The 23532-nt window shown below is 41.1% G+C and overlaps 1 protein-coding gene across 4 annotated transcripts in view; it reads left to right on the forward strand.

Moving 5' to 3' along the window:
- Positions 1–4490: 4490 nt before the first annotated feature.
- The window catches only part of INPP4B (inositol polyphosphate-4-phosphatase type II B), a 292595-nt gene continuing 273553 nt past the window's right edge, over positions 4491–23532 (forward strand). For 3 of the 4 annotated variants that reach the window (XM_032186552.1, XM_032186554.1, XM_032186553.1), the window contains exon 1: positions 4491–4607. The gene's annotated coding sequence lies outside the window, so the exon portion shown is untranslated. The remainder of the gene's footprint in view (positions 4608–23532) is intronic. The other variant, XM_032186551.1, reaches the window with a different exon arrangement.

A 23532-nucleotide genomic window follows, 5' to 3' on the forward strand; every position in this document is an offset into this window, starting at 1 on the left:
TGATGCGTAGAACAACATTTGAGTTAGGTAACTTTGTTAAAATAATTCCCTACTGGTACAACAAACACAATAAATATTCCCAAAGTGTAAAGGAAGCAAATCTATCTATCTTTCAGCAGGAGGTGCAATCTACTCAGCACAAGACTTCACTTTTTTTTTATTATTATTTGCATTACCACCCATTTCTCATTTGGTACACAGTGTGATCCTATCTCTGCAGTCTTTTCTCCAGTGCTTCTTTATTGTTTTTCATCATTGTCTTTTGATGAAATGTCTGCGATCACTTGGGATAACTGAGGAAGTTCTTCAGCCCCTTGTAGTACGCTGTGTCTCACTTTCAGTTTCACCTCTGTTAGATCAGCTATACAGCTGCTCCTTTTCTGAGCATTGTTCCTGTAAGTTGTTCCATGTTGGCAGTGGCCTGCGTTGGCCTCCCTGGAGTCAGTAGCACAAGGGATTGCCCTTACAGAGGAACCTGTACAGAAAAGACTAGGTTTCTTTCAGTGCTTCATGTTTTCCAGTTCCCTCGCATAACCTAGTTCACCATCTTCTTGCTTCTTTTGCAGTTGTTCTGTAGCTGCATGGCAACACATGAATTGGGTATAAATCACCATTAGATCAGCAGGGTAACTTTTTCGTACACATTTATCATCAGTGTAAGTAACAAGGTGCGAGGCACTGAGAGCCGAACTGTAGTTCACGGTCACTGATTCGCTGTTTGTTAAGAGCCTGACATAGTTCACAGACTTCAATTTTGTGCAGTAATCTACAGTGACACTTATGCAGGAAGCTGTACTAGCAAAGTTCAGTCTTGCTTAGGATGTGTTTTTGGTGATTTTCATTTGGTGCTTTAGGCTTTGGTTCAGTGCCAGAAGCATCCTTTGTTTTTAGGCAGGGTTGTTGGCTCTACTGTGAGGAGGATAGTGGCTTGAAGGGGTGGGAGTGTTCAGCTGCTGATAAGGGAATGGCTTATGCTTTTGTTATGATTTAATTCTTGAATCGCTACTTCTTTGCAGTTAAAAAGCAGGTACGAATTCAATATTCTTTGCTGTGTTGTGGCTATTATGGAGAAACGATGCAATTACGCTATGCAGTCAGTCATACTGACTGTCCTGAGAACAAGCAGGCTTGCATTTTTACCCTGCCTGTGCCTTAAAAGGTGGTTGGGCAATCAGGAATACAGAATAGTTTAAACCCTTCACAGTTACCCCCCCCTCCCCCATTTTGCTGTTAAGCCTATATCTTACTGCTCTGCATTTTCCCAAGGTTAGCATGACGTACCCAATTGTGTTTGGTGTATGTTAACCCCTTTTCCCTGGTAAAAAACTGTACAGAACATGGATCAAATATAACACACAAAGCTTCTTGGAAACAAACCATTTTATCCATCCGAATGTGCTCTGAGCAAAGGCCAAAAACAATAAAGATTTGCATTTTTTTTCCTACTTAGTTGTTTACTTTTCCTTGAAAATGTAGAAAATTCCTACCAACCCTGTTATTTCCCCCTGCGCACTGGGAGACTCAGATTGCTTGCTACAGCTTCTCCTGCAGAGAGACTCCACTCTGGCTGCTGACAGACCATTAAATCCTACCTCTTTTTCTCATCCTGGAGTTTTTTGGTGATTTAGTGTTCTCTTTGATCCCAGGCCTTGGCCTGCATATAGTAAACCTTACTAGTGGGACTGGAGAAGAGCAGGGAAATTCTCCAATAGCTCCACATGCTGTTCCTTTCAGAAGTCTCTGGTGTGTCATAGTTTAATTTCTCTTTTCCTTCCTTGCCTCCTTGTCCTCACCTTTTTCAGTAAGAAAGAGACTCTGTATTTGACTCTACAGTGAAGTAGAATGGTAGCAAGTCAGGAAGCTCAGGTAGACTTCACATTTGTACGGTGTAACATAGGAGGTCATGTGTGAGAGTTGGGGTAGTAACTGGCTAGCAGAAAGGGAGAGATTTTAAAGAGAAACATTTTGATTTGGAAAATGTTGTTGGGAAGATAGCAGTAAACAAGTAACAGGAAAACTGTTCCTGCAGATGTTTATTTTTATTTATTTCTCCTGCAACTACAGTTGACTGTTAAAGGCTGGGCTTCAGGTGTTATTTATACCCGAATGAGTTCAATTATACAGCCAAGTAGCTTTGTTAGGGTTGTGTCTTGTGCTCTACTGGTGCAAGTCTGCATTGCTTTTTTGAGAATGCTTTTATAGCTTGTCTGAAGCTTTCTGATGCATTTCTTATGAAGCACAGGTACAGGCAGGCTAAGATTTTCAAGCCCAAATGGATGCAGTCAGACACCCTAAATCCATATCTAGGCACTTGAAATGTGATTTTATTTTTTGGAGATAGTGAGCACTGAAACACATCTGAAATAATTTTGAGGTCAATACTTCCGAACATCAGATCACATTTTTTATGCTAAAGTGTAGTTCTGAGCTCTGAAAACTTCGACTGTGTGATGAAAGAGGGCTTTTGACTATATATCCGTTTTAAAACACTTCAAAGGGGCAATAAAAATCTAATCTTTTTGTTTGTTTGTTTTTCCCCACAGTGAAAAGCATATGTTAGATTTCTGAACAGGCATCTTCTAGTGACATCTTGCATCGTAACATAGAAATCTAATCTAGAAATCAGGCTTTCCTTCCTGTGCTCTGCAGTATGGCCTGCTGCATGACAAAGCCTCACTTAAGAAAGAAGTGTACTTCGAGACCTTTTGATAAGTGCTCATTGTATGTACAGTGTGCTGTAAGAGCATGGGATTGCTTTCATGTGAAACAGAACTGCAGACTAAACCGGAACAGTACTCAGCCCTTAAGGGAGCACAGAGAAGGAAACTTATCTATAGTTGAACTAAATCTAGCTAACTTTTCCAAGTTCCCTTCTTAAAACATAGGTTTTAATCAGTGGCACTCTGAGTCTGCCAGTCTCAATTCATACACCAGCAGGATCTTTTCTGCTACCTACTACAGTACAGAACATTAAAAATTGAACAAGAAGGAATATTATGAAGTAATTCCTGTTGTGAAAAGCAAAATTCTGTTCATGAGAGATACTCCAGAGACTCATCTCTGAATTTAAAAGACAGTTTCATTTCATTATGATAGCTTGCTCAATATGACTATAATTCTGCAAACACTTCTGTAGGAATAGCTTTACCTAAACGTGTAGTTCCATCAATATACAAGATCTTTATATATTACTTTTTAATGTTTAAATGTTTGGACAAGGCAAGATCTCTCTCATGTGCCTTCTCAGGGTTTTCCTTTCTATTTTTATGTAGCTTAAAATGCAAATATTTGGTTAGCTCCTCTTTGCTCCCAATTTTGTGTCTCTGTGTAACTTTGTTTTGACTTCAAACTTTTGAAACTAAATCCATCTTGCTTTGCACAGGTCATCACCAGGCTTTGTCCTAGTAGCCATCTGTAGATGAGTATAGGAGGTGAGTACAGATCTTGTAACATAAAAAACCCTAAAAATTAACCCTGTAAAAAATGCTATTAAGTAGTCTAAGATAACAATCTATTTTGTGTTACCTTGGCCAATTTTGTATATGACTGTATAGGAGTTGCTTTTACAGCTCTAATCCCAAACTGTGCCCAGTTATAGTGCAGAGAGAGTTCCAGCAGGATTACCTGAAGTTTGAAATACTGGAATTTATCATCTAGCTACAAAAGAAACAAGAAAAACACATTGATTATATGAAAATTGTTGTTTACTAAGACTCCCTTGCCTCACATTGCCAAGGGCCTAGGTGGGCTGCTTGGAGGGCACGGAGGCCGTGGGCACTTCGTGGGACCCCCTGGCAGTCGGAAAGGGGCAAACCCTGTCCCTCCATCCCAAACTTGAGGGGCTGGGGGGCACTTGAGGGGCACCCCGCTGGCCCTGAGGGGTGCCCCCGTTCCCAGCTGTGGCAGGGGCAGTGCCTGACGCTGCCCCTCGGCTCCTCAGTGCCCGTGCGAGGGCTGCCCAGCCCCGGGGAGGAGGAAGAGGAGGAGGAGGGTGGCACTCAGCCGGGTGCCAGCCCTGTCCCCGAGGGACCCCTGCCTCTCCCCACCGTACCCCCGGGCCCGGCGGGCTTCCCCCACCGCCCCTCAGCGGAGGCGGCGGCGGAGGCCAGGCTCCCTCTGTGCGGCGGGAGGTGAACGGCAAGCGGCGGCTTCTCCCTCCCACAGCCCCGCGCCGGGCTCGCCTCCTCCGGCAGCAGAGGGTCACCTCTGCGCGGCCGTGCCGTGCCGTGCCGTGCCGTTACAAGGCTACCGAGCCACACGGGCAGCGGCAGAGGCGGGTCAGCCGGCCGGGAAGCCGGCGGCGTGCAGCGGTGACATTGGGAGGAGGAGGAGGAGGAGGAGACTCGCCCGGAGGCGGCGCCGCGGGGCAGGAGCGCCGGTGCCCGCGGCGGGCGGCAGCCGCCACTCGCCCTCGCTGTGGCTGTGGCTGTGGCGGCGGCGGGGCGGGCGAGCCGGGCTGCGGGTGCCCAGGCGCCCAGCCCTCGGTCTCCTCCCGCTGCCGCCGCGCTGGAGGCTGCGGGCTATCCATAGCGGGCTGCCGGTCGCCACACGCACGCAGGCAGCGGCGGAAAGTGCCCCGCCGGGCGGCCCCCCCCGCCGCCAGCCAGGTAACGCCGCCGGGGGCAGGCCGGGCCGAGCGGGGCCGGGCGGGGCGCGGGCGCGGGCGCTGCTTCCTCCTCTCCCCGCCGGCTGCTGGCGTGCGGGGAGAGCTCCGGAGCCGGGCTCCGTGCCCGCCGAAGTCTCTCCCTTTGCAAGTTTCTGAAGGTTACAGCCCGCCGGGCGTGCGGGGAGCCGGCGGAGGGCGAGGGGTGCTCCCGGGCTGAGCGGGGGGCAGCGGGGCTGGGTGCGGAGCCGGGGCTGGGGCAACTTCGCCGGGAGCGCCGCGCCGCCTCCCCCTGCTGCGAGCGGCTCTGCCCGGCCTGGGAGAGGCGTTTTGGGCTCCGAGGGTGGCATTCGGGGGGTTGGCCGTCCTGCTGGGGGTGCTGGGCGAGGGGTAGGAGGCTCTAAGGGGTTAATTGTGGTGGAGTGGTTGAGCTACCGGGTACCCATCCCCATCTTGCGAAGAACAGCATCTACTGAGGTGTGATGGAAACCGCACGGAAGGTATTGCGGGGGAATAAGTTGGGCAGAGTTGGAAGTTGAAATGCTGTCGGCCTGAAAAGAAGGGGACCGAGGGGTGGGAAGGAGCGGCGTGTAATTCCTGAGCTGCGATCGAGCAGGGCGCTTGCTCTTTCCCCCAAAATAATACAGGGATTTTGGAAGCGTGAACGGCAGGGCTTGTGCTTATCTGTTTGCCAGGTGCCTAAAGCTAACCCTGTGCCTAATTCGAAAAAAAAAAAAAAAAGGATAAATAATAATAGCACCAAGTCTCTGTGGAGCTGTGTTTTCATCTGATATGAAATTAATTCAGCTAATGCTTCCATTCCTCTTCACCAGAGGAATTGTTTACTTGTCCATTAGTGATGCGTTAAAATATATATACCAGAATGAGGCCATATGTACGCCTTTGGAATCCAGTTTTGATTCTCAAAAATGAGACTAATTTTCAGTCTTCACTGGTTTACAGGCACCCTCTATCTATATTTAAGAGATGTCTACATAGCAAAAACGATAAGGGAAAGCGTCTGTATTTCTCAGCCTGCATCAAGGCAGGAGTTTATGTAAAGAATTGGCTATTAATAAAGCCTTATATTCAGATAAGCATTTCACAGGCGTGATAGCCTTTGAAAGGGCAGTGTTTCATTCATTTGATTTTTATTTTGTGATTTTTTTTTTTTTTTTGTTATTAATTCTGAACTAGATTTAAAGCACTGTGGGTATCTTAGGTTTTTGTCCTGTGCACCTGTATATTCAGTGGGGTTTGTGCATTTGAGTCCTCATTACCGGAACTATCCAAGCAGCACTGAATGCTGTTTGCTTCACACGTTCTGATAATTACACGAATATTAAAATACTAGTCACAAGGTTAATATGAGCAGAAATTAGTCCTGTGAGATTTTTACAGCCCTGATGGCATTAGTAGGGGCATGGGGCAGTGTTACTACTTTAGAGTCCCTGTTCTTGCTTGTTTGTATTTTTTTTCTTCATTTTTTTCCCCCCTTCATATTTTCCTCTGCTTTCTGACAGGGTTTCTACAGTGCTGAAGATTAAGCCTTATTTTAAAAATCAAGCTTTTCTTTTGCTGGTTATTTTGGTCTTCCTAAGTCTTAGAATTCCAGTTCTTCATGGGTTCTTCCAACCTTATGAGTGCTGCTGATCTCTTTTGCCCTGGCCTCTCTGCAGAGCCATATCCATGAGGCTGCCTTAGGTTTCAGACCAGAGAATTTTGCCTTCCTAGGGGTAAGGGATATTGTTCCAAGTGGGTATATCCAGGTGCCTCCTGCAGATCCTCTTTTATGGCCATCACTTTCTGGACAGAGGAGGCTGAGAAGGTAACAGGCAGGCAGGCAACTGTTGCAGGCGGAATAACTGTTTGAATAGGCCTAGGCCTGTATTCTGTAAGGGGTTTGACAAAACGTAGTGGGATTGATATGTCTGGTGAATTATTTAGCTTGTTACAGATAGATAGTTTTAGCGTAGGACTTGTGCAGAGAAATATGAAAACAACACCTTTTGGATTTGTGTAAAAGATAACTTGCAAAGAGGAAGGTGGGCAATTACTCCCAGCACTGAAATCTCTTCACAATTTATGGTAACTTCAATTAGTGTTCCTTAACTTCTGGGCAGTTAGCTATATTTTTCCTCCTAAGTAATTTATATTTTCACAAGCTTTGCAGTATGCCACATGTTCTGTGATTGATGAAAATTTTGGGGAATGACTACTTTGGTTCGAATAACTACCTATTAATTATTCTTTTGTGTTATGTTAATATTTTCTTGTTACTGGTGATGAATGACACTTGTTATTCATCACGCTTTTGAGAAAGGATACCTTTTCGTAAAATCACCTGGATTGATATAAATCACATTCAATGAGGCCCTCTTCCTTGGCTTTTAAAAAGAACTTGAAAATTCAAAACACAAAAATGGGGTGAGGGAGGGAGCAGGGCTGGAGCTTCATCAGGGAGAGCTGGTTGCCCTGGCCTCAGCAAGCCCATGGTTTTGCTTACTGCTTGTCTAGGCTTATGAGCCCTCCCCAGCTTCTTGATTTCACTTACAGACCTGTCAGTCTCTCTCCAGTTTCGTCCCAGTTTCTATGTCTCGTCCTTCAGGAGCAGTCACAGTTGACTTTGCTGTTCCAGCCCTGAAGGACTTTTTCTCTTAAGGGATGCCTAATTCTTCCTCAACTTTGCCAGATAAGGATCTGGTCAGTTAGCTTATCAGGCTCTTCTGGAGTTGGTAGTTGATCTGTTACAGAGAACCTAATGCGACCCTGAAAAGGCTGGCTGGATTGCGCAAGGTTTGTACATGGACTTTAGCTCATAAATGTCTTTGTGGTGATAGAGGACTAATTAGAAAGACTTACTTGTCTTGATACAAAATCCAAGGTGGCAATATGTAAAAGGAGCTGAGGTTTGAATTTTGGTTTCTTGCTGTTTGTAAGCCTATGTTGAATGCTTGCAAGCTGAATGTTAAGAAGAGGAAAAAGTGTAAATGAATGATGGAGGATTCTTTATATTTTTCCCCATAATGTATAAAGGTACATTCAGATAATTTGTCCAGTTCCATTGCAGATCAATTCAGGAGGAGTTTTTTTTTTCCATTTCTTCTATCATCATAAATTAACTGAAGACAGGTGGAATCTCGAACAGCAAACAAGATTCATACAATGCATTGTGCAATAAAAAATGCTGTTAGGAGACAGGATGCATTGCATTTCTTCCAAGTCTTGTGTACCTTTTTGGCAAGGTATAGCAAGATAACATACTGACAAGTGAAGTGGGCATATTGCGCTGCACATGGTATGTTTATTAATTTGTTTCAGGAGGGATTGAATAGAACAAATTGTGTTCCCTTACTCTGTAGATTTTTCAAGTTTATAGTGATAACTTCACACTTTATCATTCTTACACCTTTCAGCAATGAGTTTTCAAATGCTAGATGTCAATGTCTGCAGAGGTACAGCTTAAAAATGTAGAGCAATTTCTGCTTCCACAGTGTTCAACATTCAAGTTCTACAGAACTTGCCCTCCTCCTGAATCTGGAAGAGATGGGGCAGGGGACGTTTTTTTAATTTACAGCAGTTTCAAGTCTGTAGCTGCAGGGGAGGATAATATTGATTTCCATAGATAGGGATCCTAATAGGCTTTTTGCCTCAGCCTAACAAACTAAGCCTCTTCCTCCTGTTGGTCCGTGAGTTTGCCCTGCAGGTTCATTTGGATTGTTTTTAGTTTTGAAGAAAGCTCTATTTAATGAGAATTCAAAAGACAACACAAGCTAAAGGTGCTTACTCAACATAGTATGTGTCAAGCATGGTAAACAGGATGCTATTTATCAAGTTCATTTCTCTGACAGGCTGAATTAGTACTCCGTTACTATGTGCCATGGCATTAGAAATGAAAACTGTGTTTTCTTGGATTTTTTTCTGCTCACTGTATATCTTGTTTCTATGAAATTTTACCCTATGCTGCGACCTCAGAGAAAACTTGTTCTAAGTATGGTAGTAAAGTCCAATTGCTGTGTCTGACTGGGGAGCAGAACTACTTAACAGCGTTTTTCTCCTGAACTTTTCATATATACAAAACAAAAACACTTTAATTTTTATTGATTTGCTTAATTCTATTAGCTGTACACCTGCCAATATGAATTTCTTGCTTGCTGCAAGAACATGAGTTTGGCAAATAGAGTGAAATCTCTTAATAAGAGGCCTTAAGAAGACCAGCTTTTCTTGTAATTATAAGGGGTAGATGTATAATGGAAAATTAAGAGAGAAACTCTTGTGGGAAATAAGCTTTTATTGTATTTTGACAGTTTTTCACGTACCATCAGGTTTTTGTATTGTTTAGTTATTCATAATCTGTGATCTTGGCACATTACAGCAATGCTAGTAGGATGCACGGTACTTAAGGTGCTTATTTCTGTTAAGAAAATGACTCAGAAACATGAAAATAGGTATAAATGTCTACGAGCTAAATGTGACTTGGTATCTTGTGTATTTACTGCTGTGCAAATGGAGCATTAAGCAGAGCGCATCAACCCGCTGGTATTGTGCAGCGTTTCTATTGCAGCAGTAACAGCGCAACTTTGCCTGGGTTTTGTTTGTGTCGTGTACATGTATACAGTTAAAGGCAAGTAGGAACTGAGTTTTATAGGATGAAATGATTTTCTCTGCTGTAGCGACGTAGTTGGAGTAAGTCTTTTTAATGAGTTGGTCGAGTTTACACCTTGGATGAAAACAGAATTTGTTAAACAGAATAGGAGCTGCTCTATTAGATGTTGAGCATAAGGTTTCCTCTTCAAGTAGTTAAAAAACCAAAACCAAAGAGCAAACCTTTCTGATTGATGAGAATTATTATACATTTTCTCATTAATAATCAGGAAGTTGCTGTCTGTCATGGTACTGTCCGTGTGACTTCTGTAGGACGGCCACATGATGTAGCCTCATTGTGTTAGCTGGAAACGGCACTGTTGGCTCCGTGGGGGAAGCTGATTATCAAGCCAACTTCCCTGCAGTCCTGCACAGCAGCTCGTTCCACAAGAGCAGTGTGATCGACCTCATCAGGCAGTGATCCAGTGATTAAACCTTGGAGTAAAGGCACAGGGTGTAAATGATGAAGCAACACCTGGTTTAAAAAAATACATTGAAATAACCACTCTAACTCTAGACCTGCTATTGAGAAATACTGCTTAATTTCATCTGTAGTTTCTATAAAAGCACAGATGCTAAACCTGTGTTAATTTAGTTTTCATTTGGGGAATCTACATGAAATGTTTTTCCAGATGAATCATATCTAATGATTATTTAGCCACTGAGTTGAAAATACAAGTACATAATTTTACTTTGTTGCATTTCTAGGCTTTTTTTTTGTTTTTTGTTTTTGGCTTTCCTGCTGCTGGTGTTAGATATCTTTTTAGGTTTTGGTCCTAGAAACATTTTGTTTAAGCTGGTTATTGTAGTCTTATCCTTCCAGCAATTGATAGTTTCCAAGTAATAAAAACAAAAACGGTGTCTGCTATTTTTATGGAAGTTTTTTGGTTTTCAGTACCTCAGGTGCTGATGGTCTGCTGGAAGCTTGGAAAATACGAGGACAGTCTACGCTAGGTGGCAGTGCAAAATACGAAGAAGCCTCCAGTCATTTGAATTCGTAACAAACCCAGCAGAAGCTACCCCTCGCATGGCTCGTTTTGGAGCTCTGCATGGTTTTGCTGTATGTACTCTTGTAAAATATAAAGTCACTTATTTTTCACTATCTAAATTTGTCTTGAGTTGACTTTGTTCAGCTAAGAAAATATATTTATGCAGCTACTGTAAGCTCAGTGACATATTGTAAATGAGTTTAGTCATTGTTAACTTGCTTGTGCGTTATTTATTGCTTAGGCATACCAGGTGTATAATTTGAAAGTGTTGAGTATTTTAAAACTAGGACAAAAGCATCAACTGATGAGACTGTTCAATAGATGAGACTTCATTTTGATATTTGGTACCTCTGTTAGGGCTATTTATCATTTACATAGGTCTAGTAAGGATATGATTTTTTATTTATTATTTTTTCATAAAATCAATTGAATTCTCCATAACCTCCAGGGTAAATTATTGATAGCTAATTGCAGGTACTATTACAGTTTATTGTCTATGCTGTACAGAAAGTATCTACACATATGTGAGATTACATACACAAAACCAGTCACTGTGATGTCAATCATCTTTAAAGGGTATGATGTATTTAACTCAAAAAGCCCAAATGTATCTTAATGTTAATCAAGCATTAAAGGGGATTTTCACTGAGAATTGGGGTTAGGACTGATGCTTGGGAGCAAAATGCATCCTTTGTTGGTGTACCGTAGAGTGCTTCCCAAGTTTCTTTTAGCAGTGTCTGATAAATTCGGATCAAGGTGGAGAAAAGAACGCTTACAAGAAACTTTTAAGTTTCTTGTAAGTCAGTTTTTGTACTGTCAAGATGTGATAGCCTAGAGATAACATTTCCCCACTGAAGCATAAGAAGCAAGGGGGATCAGAGGACCCAACCTGTAAAGGTTCTGTGCAACTGCTCGACTGCTTTGTTACATATTTGCAAGTAAAATTAGAAAGCAGTCTGATGTAACACCATGAAAGCTTTACATTTTAATAAATTGGATTTTCTTTCTCTGGCAAAAAAGAGAAGCCTAGTCACAATAGTGTCTTTGGAACTGCGTACTGGAAAAAGAGAAGCTGTCCATGTGCTGGGATTATTCAGTATACTCCGGCTGTCAAAATATACATGTAAACATATGTAGCACTTTGCACTAAAATTAATCAGTAACTGATGTGGTGGCAAATTAGGCAGACGGTAAATATAATTCATGAGATGCTGAATACGTTTGAGGAAGTACTATTGGAAGTTGGGATTTAGAGAAATAGTGCCTCCTTTTAAGTAGAAGATACAAAAACACTTTAAAATAGCAACGCTTCCCTTTTCTTGCTTTTCTGCTGCTACTATAATGCTTTTCATGGAAGAAAACATAGGTACCACCAGTACCCGTATTGTCAGTATTTTGTAGATGATGTGCAAGATTCACCAGCAGAAAAAGCAGATGTTCCACTAACCCCGTGCTTGGAGACATACTGCATATGTGTATATGGGTCTGAGTGACACAGGGACTAGTGCCCCCAAACCTTTAGGTAGTCTGTTTAAAATTCGACTTTAATGTGTATCATTCATGCCTTGTGGTGAAGGAAACTTTGTGTAAGGTCTCCTTGGCAGCTTGGAGTCTTACTTGTCGTGTGAACTCCAAGTGTAAGCGTAGGTACCAAACCTCAGTTGTGATCAGTTTGGCTCAGCAAACAGATGTTTTTTTTAATTGGTTGGTTTTCATCAACATTCTTAAGGGAATGGCAAGCTGTGGCAAACTTGCACAAATGAAAAAGCATGCTAAACATCAGGGTATTCAAAATAATAATAAAAAAAAGTTGTGGGTGCTCATATTGATGTGAGTAGGAGTTTTCTGACAATTTGCAGCTGAAGACTGGCCTAAAGAAGCATGGGAACCTGACAAAAGCATTCTGTGAAGTTATCAACTGACTCACAGGGTGAAAGGAATACAGACGCCGAAGCAAGATTAAATGGCAGTCTTTGAAATTTATTTTAAGCCTCCATAAAAAGTATTCCAGAAATAACCTGTCTGATGCCGTGTCCAATGCTCTCACCTCCAACCGTGATCATGGGAAACTGAAATCCCTTTGTCCCTTTTGCTATAAAGACTGAGGAGGCTTGATCTGTGCAGGTGTGACGGTCTCAGTCCTGGTTGCTTTTTTTCTGGTGTGTGTAATGTAATTTTTAAAAATATATTTTATCCTGAAAGTCTGTCACCAGGATTGCAGGTATATTTTTTCTGGGCTAGCACTGGGCTATAGTTTGAGGTCCACCTATTTATTCTCAAAAATGTTGCTCCTGAGAACGAGCTTCATGGCTGCCGAAGTGCTGTAGATGCTACCACGTGTGTCCTGCCCATTAGTGCTGTGTGATCAAAAATGCATCAGGCTGCCAAAGTACCTCTTCACGTTTATCCTTTTTGCTAAAGTGATGTTACAAGGGAGGTAGATTTTTTATTTTTTTATTTTTTCCCACTTTTTGTCTGTGTGTAGCTGTAGATATACCTTCCTTCTCTGTTACCTGTGGTCATTAGTGCAAAGTGGAGGAAATACTAATCCTGCAAACGAGGGGCCAAGTCCCAGATTAATGTAAGCAAGCAGAGGCTCAGGAGCTCCTGGGAACAAGTCCCTTCTCTCCTGAGGAGAGGGGAAGAAGGGAAGCCAACCCACCTCAAGTCGTGCACCTGTGCTTCTAGTACAGCCAAGCCTTGCACAGCTCTTGCAGGTGGTAGCATTTGTCAGCTATTTCATTTAAACAGATCTGAGGGTTGTTAAGGAACATGTTACAACTGTTTCCATGTTACTAGGAGAGGATACATTTATAATAATTATTTAAAATACCTAATTCAGCATGTGCTCAACTTCTTGAGCAGATTGTCCTAGAGTTATCTATGAATATTTATTAAGATTTATATCAACAAGTGAACACAAAACAATTGTGCTCTTTTTTCAAAGATAAAATTATGGTTATTCACTTCCAGTTTGCTGAAATAACCTTACCAGTCAATTTTGGTACATTGCAGTGGAATGACATACTTGAGCGTTTTGCCTGAAGCAGTGATCTACTTTTTTTCTCCTCTATCTGATCTACTTAATCAAAAAAACAAAGTGCAGGTAAAGTGGGATTTTACTTGAGGTTTGTGGCTACATCTTTTTGTTGATAATAATAATAAAAAGCATAGCTCTGTCCTCATGAACTACTCCAGTTCAGGGGAAAAGAAAAAACAACAACAACAAAAACATATGTGACTTTGGACTATTTTATTTCAAGTACTATTTTATTTAAAATAGTGGTGAAGATCTAGCCCACGCCTGTGGGAATTTGTGTTCCTGTCAGATACCTTTTCAGTTCAGAAAAACATCAGCTTTGAGGGTCTGTTTTTGTGCTCTGAAAGAGCAATGTCTCCCACTATAGTTTGAAGGTTAAGGCAGAAATATTTTATTAAAATCCAATTACGAAGTGCAAGAATACTGAAAATATAGCAGAAGATGTATTTTTGGGCAATTTTAAAAGACAATACCAGCCAGTCAGTTATGACCCTAGTTTTTCATTTCTGTATTTGGAGCAGCGTTTCAGCTTTACATCCAGATGATTTGTTGATTCTGCTGTGGGAAATAATTCAAAAGAGCCTTTGTTGTACAGTCAGCAATGTCCCCACATCTCTCACCTCCCCGAAGTGATGGGAGCCTGTTCTGACCTCGTTTGCAGTGCTGCAAGTTCACTGAAGCTTGTGGAAGCACCCTGAGATCTTGGCCTTCGGATTTGTTTTCCAAAACAGTTTTCAGTGTCTTAGGTTAGTTAAAAAAAAAAAATAAATATTAGTAATGACACCCGTTCGGTGTTGATTCTGGGAATGCACAGAAGGGATAGGATAGTCAGAGGGAGATGGAAGTGCTGGTCCCTTGGGAGCAAGCATGGGATCCCATCTTGAAAACCCTCTTTGGGCTGAGGCTCAGACTCGCGTGTAGGTCAGACATACTGACACCTCGACAGGCGAGGTAAGATGCCCCTCTGTGGGAGTGATAGTGAGGAACTGGAGGAGAGCTTGTGTCTGCAGAGCAGGGAACCTCTGGGGAGCTGTAAAAAGGTTGGTTAGTCCCTATGTGTGTTGAGAGAACTTCAGTGCGTCCCAGGGGAGGACGAGCTGGCTGCCTCCTAATGTTTGCTTGTGAGACCAATTCCCTGGGTGAGGAGGGAATGTGACAGGGTGTGTTTGGGTCGTGGAGTGTCTTAGGAGTCTGGTTTGGATTTGTGAGGATCTGGCAAAAAAACATTTTTGATTTTCTTTTACTGTTTACATTAGCGACAATAATATTCCCTATTCTTTGTGTTTTGCATTGTTCATACAATGTGAAACATGGAAGTCAGGCTTTCTTATCTGTTGGCTTCTTTTGCCTGCCCAGGGCAGTGTTCTGGCTTCGTAAGGTCTCTAATGCCTCCTTCCTGGACATCTAACAGGAAGCTTTCAGATCAGGACTTGCCTTTGAAACTGTTCTGCAGTGGCAGTCCTGGTGGCTATCTGGGAGATGAAAAGATTCGAGTTGGTTCTAATTTGTTCATAATAACTCGTTTGTTTCAAGTCTGAAGGAAGATGCAGTGTAAGTTGTATTTAGAACTACTGTCGGTCAAGTGGACCTTGGGCTAATTTGAAATCTATTCCTGTGTATTGTTCAGCTCAGATTTTATTTATTCTTTTTAATGAAAGGTGCACATGGTTATTTTTGGAATTTAATAAGAACTATTCAGTATGCCTGTGTTCATTAGTGAAGGAAGCTGTGGTATGTCACAGACTTTGAGTTAACTTGTTCTCTTAATGCAGTCAGTGATACTGGTTTTTGCTGTTTTTTTCACACATGGTTATCTTTCAGCTTTTTCTGTTTCTGTTCAAGTAATGCTGTCTCCATTCTATCCCAGTGAAGAATATTCATAGCTTTCAGACCTAGTTGTCATCATGCCCAAGCTGCTTACAGGACCAGACAGCGTAAGCCAGTACCTGGAGCTGAGGTGGGAGTTGAGTGCAGCTTGCCCTGCTCTTCGTGGTAGGATTGCCTGCATCTGACAGTTGATAGAATCAAACCAGTAAAACAAAATTCAGATCTTGTAGTATCTACAGGTAGGAAGTGTCTGTATACAAGTGTATGTCATGGACTGCAGTGGACCAGGTAAATACAGTATAAATAAATTTAAACTATATGCTTGAAATGAAGGCTCTGTAATCCATTGACCTAAATATGATCATACGAGAGGGGGATAGGAAGTGCAAGTACCTGACAGAGACAGACAGACAGATAATGCTTTATTTGCTATGCCACACACAAAAAAATAAATGCCTTAAAAGAATTACCAGGCAAGGAGGAGATAATTAAACCATCAAACACAGGGAATTTCATGGCCATTGTGGGTAAACAACTCTGGCTGCTCCAGGCAAGGGACCAACTTAATTAAAAAAAAAAAAAATTAAAAAAAATCTAATTTAGTCAACCCTTTTCTCAATGAAATATGTTGGAAAACCATTAGTCTTTCTACAGAGATTAACACTTTGCCTACAAGTGCAACAGAGTTTAGAAAGGGAATGTTCTGGACGTTCTTTGGCATTACTTTAAAAATGTATAAATGGTATGTTACTCAAAAGTTATTTTTTATCTTAACTAGCTGATGCTTTGTTCCTTTTTTCATCATAAAATATTTAATTTACTTGTCCTTTTCTTAATAAGGAGAAAGCGGAGATCTATAGCCAGGGCTGTGTTCTCTTTTTGACTCTGGAGAGAGCAGTCTCGTTTACTGGAAGATAAATAACTTATGATGTGTCTACTAGTACTTACTAGGTAGTCCATAGGTGAAAAACTACCTTTTCTCTCAGTTGCTCTTGATGATATATGGGTAATTAAACTTTGTTTTTCTCAGTTCTACCAGTAAGTCTAATAGAATAAATTTTTCTTGAAGAAAAAAGCCTTATCTCATTTATGGATAATGATAGATGTAATGAAATAGGGATTGTTAGAAAATATGCTTAGGTATCTAAAAATGAAGGGGGGGGGCGGGGCTCAAAACTCTTCTGTATTAATTTATTTATCTTGTTACAGCAGCCAGTGGAGCATGTGTTTGTTTATATACTGCTTCTGGGGTTTTAAATGCAGGAAAGGAGATCAGGGAGGAGAGGCAGGGGGGATTTTGAAGCTCTGTATGCAGAGCGTAGTCTCAGTAGGTATGAGTCCAGGTCCAGGGCTGTTTAACACTGAAAACATTCAAAGAAATTCACAGATTGTTAAAAACCTATTTTTTTGGAGGGGTGGCCTCTGGGTAATGTCTGAGTGAGCTGGAGCAGTACATCATCTCGTGCAATCAAACGGTTCGCACTGGGTTACCCAATTCATGATGGTGTGGATGCTGCCTTGGCTGCGAGCCTTGCCCTGTCAGTTATTGTGCTGCCACTCGAACGTATTCATTAGCCCGTGAGAAGCCTGTGCAGAGGGCAATGCCTGGATTGTCCAGGGAAACCCTCAGCTGCTTGAGTAAAGATGAGTGTTGGTGCAAGTTTGTGAGGCTGGGCTGGAACTAGGGCTGCTAAATCTAAAACTTGAAAATCACCATTAACCTAAATTCAGAATGAATCAATGTAATACTTTAAGCCTTCATTCTGAAATATTTCTACTTGTGCTTGGCTTCCTAATTTGTTACTGAACGTATGATGTGATATTTGCAAATAGTAGCATTACTTTAAAAATTGCTGTTACTGCTATATTTAGATGCATTAGTCACTGACTTTTACTATAGTTGGGAAGAAGTTAGAGCTGAGCTGTCCAGGCTCTCATGGAGTGCTCATGTATAATGAATGTATTTAAAGGGCACATGGGCAGCAAGGGAGAAAACGCAGGCATGCCACAGCTACCTGTGAAACCAAAAGGAAGAAATCAATGTTCCCATGAGAAACACCTGCTGCTTACAATAAATTAACAGTATGTAATGAGTTTTCCTGTTTTGTCTGGTTGCACTACTGCCTTGTGCCTCTGACATGATATTTTAAATGCTTTGAATTGGACTGTGTGCAGGTGTTTATCTTTGAGCTCAGTGGGGCAGTGATTTTTGATAACAGCAGCTAGGTTCAGCTTCCATCTCATGTTATTACGAGGAAGTTATTCAATCCATTTTTTATTTTTGCAAGTAATTTTACAATATTACTTTCAGTTGGGAATTTAGCACTTAAAATGTGAATATTCTTAATGTTAAGAGTAATATTAAGGGCTGTTAATATTTAATTCAGTGTAATAAGAAATAACGTATGATCATTTTTGCAAATGAGGTAGGTAAGAAATCTCTCATAATGCCATAATTTTGGTGCTTATTGATTGCTCCCTGCTTAATGGGTAGAGCACGATGTCTTCCTTTTTAAGTGTCTGCCAGAAGTTAGATTACATTGGAACTAAATAAACACTAAATCACACTGAATTCAGATTGAGACCCATATTTGTTGATTTTTAAATTACCTTAATCCTGAGAAAATTGAAAGTTGTCATCTGTGTCAGTGCTACAGCGAGCTCTGGACTGGCACGGTTCTTAATTCTGCACTGGTCTGTCCCTGGCACTTGATATTTTACAGCTTTGTACCTCACTTGTAGAAGTAGGACATGAGGTGACAGTCATCTTGTTCAATGTATGTTCCTAAGAGTGTCACCCTGCAGAGCAGTTTGCTGGTCATAGTTGGTGACCAAACTAGAACAGAAGGTTCAGATCAGACCAAGAAATTGACCCTGATTAAGGTCTTCAGTTTAAAATCTTTATCCTTATTAAGAACAGAACAGATTGGTGGTTTTCAGACCAAGTCTTGCTGTTATTGTTTAAATATCTGTGTTTAAAAAAGATTTCTGGCAAGGTTTCGTGTACCCTTACTGAGGTGCAGGGGCTCTCCTATTTGTGCTCTGAGCTTCTTACCCATCCAGTTTGCTATTTAGCTCAGACAAAACACAGCATCACTAAGAAATACTTAATGATGTGGTTAGAACTATGTATTACTATATCATGAAATCATATGTTCAGCTTTGCTCACCTGCACTTCTTTCTTTGTTTCTTTAAAAGTGGTGTTTTTTGTTGTAATGTTGCTTTTCACATTATTGTAATGTTGTTCTTCACACTAAATACAGGAAGGTCAATTATTTTCCTTTCAACACAGAAATATAGGGTTTCTGTCTGGAAAACATTTGGTGGAATAAGTAAAACCTTGCTTTAGATACAACCTTTTAGAGAGTTTCTGTCTTCATATGGAAGAAAATGCCATGTTTACCTGGGAAAGTTTTGGGAATAGGGTGGATAGAGGCACCGCTCTAGAGAAATCTTTTATCAGGAATGATGGAAATCTGGCCTCATAGAAAGTAAGATTAGATAGTGCTTTAACGAGAGCCAGAGATAATTGAATTTACAGTTAAGTATGAAGGATCAGGAATGCGAGTTGTTACTAAGGATGACAAGAGTGGGCACTGACAGCTTAGAAAGCTGAAGGTTAAGTGACAGTCCCCTTACTCTGAGGAAGAATTCCCTTCCTGCCGAGGACAAACTGAGATAGTCCCTTCCTGTTAAGGAAGGATTCTTTGATTCTGTTGTCTTCTTTTTACCTTCCTCAGTTTTTGAGCTTGTTTTTCTGACAAATCCTATAAATTCAGTCATGAGAAAAGGTAGCCTAAAATTTGAAGTGTAGTTGTGCGTGCTGTTTGAGGAAATCGGATGAAAAGTAACAAAGTTTATCTAAACAGTCTCATCATATGTCTTTGTCTCCTGTTTTGAAGGCGGTAATGATTAAAAAATAAAAAAATTGATAGCAGAAATCTTTCGGCAGTTTGAGAAACTTTGAGACCAGAAAAATGAGAAATGACAGGAATGCTGGGGGAGCAATTGAAAAGATGACATTTCTGTATTTCTCCTAGTCCCTTTGGTTTTCCTTATAACACTGAGGTTCAGTTTACTTCAGGGCATGGCAGATAGCTGCTATCTTTTTTTTTTTTTTTTTTTTTAATTTCCTTTTAAAAACATGAAGTCCAGATGTGCATGACCAAGCAAAAATAACTCCTCAACTGCATCTCAAAAGTAGTCTTTTTTTTCACATTACCTTCATATGCATGTGTAGATGTGACATTCAAATAAATGTAAAACCAAACATTATAAAAATAAGTTTATAAATAGCATGCAGTTTATTTGGATAGTCCACAAATAAGTTGCCTCGTGACTATTAAAAACCATGGGCAAGCCATAATCTAAATGCCAGTTAAAAAAAAAAAAAAATAAATCCAGTTGCCTGTTTCCATTGGAAGAGAATAGGGAGTGATAGTAATTTTTCGATCCACCACAGGAATAAATAAAATTAATCATGTAACCTTAATCTATGAAACTAAGAGTGATCCCTTATCCTGCTGGAACGGGATGATTGATGAGAAGGCACTTGGACAGTAGGCATGTTTATTGGTATATCATTTGTTAGATGGAACGAATGCTTTGTTTTTTTTAACAGATGAGAATTGGGTCATAAATAGGCCAATAGAAGACTTGGAAGTGTGTGCTGTAGACAGGCAAGAAATAAAAGGCTAATGGATAAAAGAAGTGGAGTGCTTTCAGGTTTTTCTTCCTTTATAGGCTTACAGTGCAACAAATCCAATGTCAGACTATTTTAAAATTCTTATTCTTAAATGCAGGTTGGTTGTCCTGTATCCACCTACTGGATCCAGTTAATGGATACACTAATCCAGTGTCATGAAATGGATACAGTAATCCAGTGTCATGAAAATGCGCTAAAAAGTTCCTCATTTGTATGGTTAATTTTCTCCATCTCTTCTTACTAGGGAGACAAAAAGTAAGACAAAGGAGCAAGCAAAGCTTTCCCAGGTAGTATTGGGTTCCCTCATATGGACTAAGAGTGGTAAGAGTATTCAGTAATCACCAAAGCAGTACAGAGTACAATACTGGTGGGAATCTGTGTGCTCCTGCCAACAGCCACTGGTGCTCTTCCCTTCCTGCACTTTAATTTCCAGCAAAGGAAGGGGACAGAATTGGTTCGGTGGAACTTGGTCCCCTGATGACAGAAAAAGAGGCAAATGACAGCTTTCTGGGCCAATAGGCTAGGGGCCAAAAGTTACTGTTGTATTTTTTTAACCACTTTTTACTGTGATTTTCTCGTTGTTTAGTTTTAATATGCAAATTACCAGTCAAGTCTATTAATTGTTTTATCAGCATCCATGGAAATGAAATTAAATGGGAGAAAATGCAGCTGTCAGTTGGAGCTGTGTTCAGATAATGACTGTAAAATCTGACCTCAAGCAAGGACTCTCTCCATTTCCTTTCCTGTGGGTAATAGATTTGATGGAAGCATTTTAGTATGATAACATTTCAGAATTTTGACATCTATTTAAATAGATATGGACTACATGCTTGGATCTATACTTAGCCTTTCACTTAACCTGAAGACTTAGAAATGTAAACAAAACAGATGAACAAAGCATTCGGTGAAGTCATCTTGAATGATGCCTGTCATGTGGGAAAAACAGCAAACTGAGTGCCGTAACTGTGGCAAACACTGGGAGACCTAGAGGAGACAACCTCAGCTATGGGCAGCTATGTTGCAGAATAACGTGATTACTGTAAATACATATTAGTTGGCAAGCTATCATTTCAGTGTTTTTGCATTTTGAATGTTCTGGTTTAGATTAATTAGGCAGCAATGAATACTGCTGATGGGTCTTTGAATGTCTGAAATGTCCTAGAAGAGTTTTCCCCCATCTCTTTTGTATGGCAGCTGATGACACAACTGTCTTGGTGTGACGAGCCAGTCTGGCACTGCTGAAGCCAGAGCAGGGCTATTGAGAAACCTGAGAGATGTTTTGTCCTCAGGGCTCTTTTTCTGTTAACTAAGTAGATCTGAAGTACAGTGCTGGATTTGGAGAACGTGGAGGATGGGGCTGTTAAATTTCTCTGGGCTCAGTTGGGATTGTTCAAATTTATATTTGTTTTGTGCTGTTGCCTCACAGTCTCCGTGCTGCTTGGATTAGTCAAGCTGTAAGGTACTTTGGGTAAATTGCTTCTGTTGTGCTCGGATTGGCTTCCAGCACCCCTCTCCCTGGTGTAAAGGGGGATTTAGGACCATTTTGTTGCTGAGAAGAGGGTTTGGTTTACTGCTTGCCAAGTTATAGCTTCTTTAAGGGAGTAGCCCTTATACTGTTGTTTCCATCCTTTATTTTGAGCTGTAGGTATGCAGAAGCCCTTTCTTTCTTGGCATGGTGATGACTCCATGAAAGCTCCTAGGCTGCTTGAATTGTGTATGTGTATTTTTGATCTCCTTACTGCTGAGAATACATAATACACAATTCAGTGTACTCCCCAGACTTTGCTTCAGCGCTGAAAGAATACTTAACTCACAATTTGAGTTTTAATTATTTTGTGAAACGTAAGTGAAATGGTAGCTCACCTCAGCATGAGGTGCTCTACTGAGAATGTGAATTTAATTAAGAAATTTTCTCAAAGTTAACTTCAATTTTTCTGTAAACGAAAGCTTTTAATAAAATTTCTGACTGATTCTCCATAGTGGTTTTTATGTTCTCTATCAACAATACTTAGATCTAAGTTTTTCTATGGGAAAAAAAAAAAAAACAGCGAATTGCTCAGTTGTTGCTTTTTGCTCCTTTGTCCATTCAGCTCAGTGTGATTTGTGCTGGTAGCAGCAGTAGAATGGAAGGAGCAGGGAAATAAATTGCTGGTTCTGCATGTCTCCTGACCAAAGTGTTTGTTTGTTAGTTATTCCATTCTTCTCTTCCTTCCAGCCAGGGCAGTCTGTGCAGAAATGAATCTCTTCAAAGTGAGCGAATATACCATTTATAGTGCCATTTTCATCCAGGAAATGGAAAATTACTTTTTCTGGGGAAGGCAGGAGCGTTCAGACTCATTTCTAATGTCTTTGCAACTCTAAGAAAATAAATGCACCAAGCTGTCAAACCTGTACTTGCTGTCCAAGAACTCGGTGATTGTTCTCAGGCCCAGCGTGTAAAATCAGAAATTTGTCCATTTGAAAAGAAGTCCTGTGAGTAAGCAGAGGTCTTTTGTTTAAAAATTGATTAAGTATATAATCGACCTTCCTAATATATCAAATGTTTGCTCCGCAAATATGCTATGAATTGGCTGATTAAATTGTATTTCAGTCTTAACTTTCAGGTTCCCCCCCCCACCTCTTCCCAGTTAACCAAAATGTATACAGTGGAAATATGTGGTGTAAGAGAAGCAGACCTGGACTAGAAATTGCACAGCCATTGATTAGTCAAGCGATCACTCACTGAAAAGTAAAGCATTTGCAAGATCAGTAGTACCCATCTGTCTGTCTGCCAGGGCTTGTTTTATCTACCAAGGTGATGAGAAATACATGGAGAAATGGGAAATGTAGAGCCACCTTGTAAAGACTTCGGATGAGGAATGGAAAGCACTACAGGATGGCAGCAGGCTGTAGTTAGCCATGTCTAGTCTGTAATCAGACTCGATGGGGCAGATTAGGTGTTCTCATAGAGGGAACATGACTGGAGAAGATTGGCAGGACAAAACAACCTAGATACTGACGTGACTGGGCTTAGAAAATCAGTATGCCAACTGGACAGAGGAATGTGTTTTGTTCCTGAATGCTTTGATTAAATTTTAGGCTAAGTAAAACAAAACTGTCCTCTAGACATGGCACTGATTCCTTTCAGATTTTAGGCAATGGCTTATTTGCATACATTTATCTACTTGATTATGTGTTTTCGATTTGCTTAATGGTGGTGATCAGCTATGCTATTACAAGAATTAATCCCATCAGGAGTGGTCTTGCAAGTATGGAGAACCATAACCTTCAGGGATTATGATTCATCCGTGTTTAAAAGAACCATTCAGGCATTAAACCAAGTTTTATTACTGAACATCCCGAGATCCCTGCCCCCTGGCTTAGTACAGGGGGATATGAAACAGCAGTAGAGAGCAGGCAATGGACTCTGCTGTGTTGTGCCAAAGTGACTGGGGAAGTTGCTGCCTGGGTTTGTTGGGTTGTTGGTGTAGGGCAGCAGAGGCAAATGATCATCTGGCTCTTCAGCTGCTGCTGGCCTCAGCCAGGTGTTCTAGTTTGTGTTGGTAAGAGGGCTCATTTGTGTTGAATTGCAGATACTGTGCATCAGAATATCTTGATTTCTTACCCCAGCTTGTTGTGGGGGTGCCGCTGTCTGTAAGTAGGGAGGAGGTTTACCTAGGGGTGCTGATGCTCTTCCATGTTAGAGTGGTAGGACAGAGTGAGTGTGCATTATGTGCTTAGCAG

This window comes from Aythya fuligula, chromosome 4 (genome assembly GCF_009819795.1).
Source record: "Aythya fuligula isolate bAytFul2 chromosome 4, bAytFul2.pri, whole genome shotgun sequence".
In the NCBI taxonomy this organism is placed as follows: Eukaryota; Metazoa; Chordata; class Aves; order Anseriformes; family Anatidae; genus Aythya; species Aythya fuligula.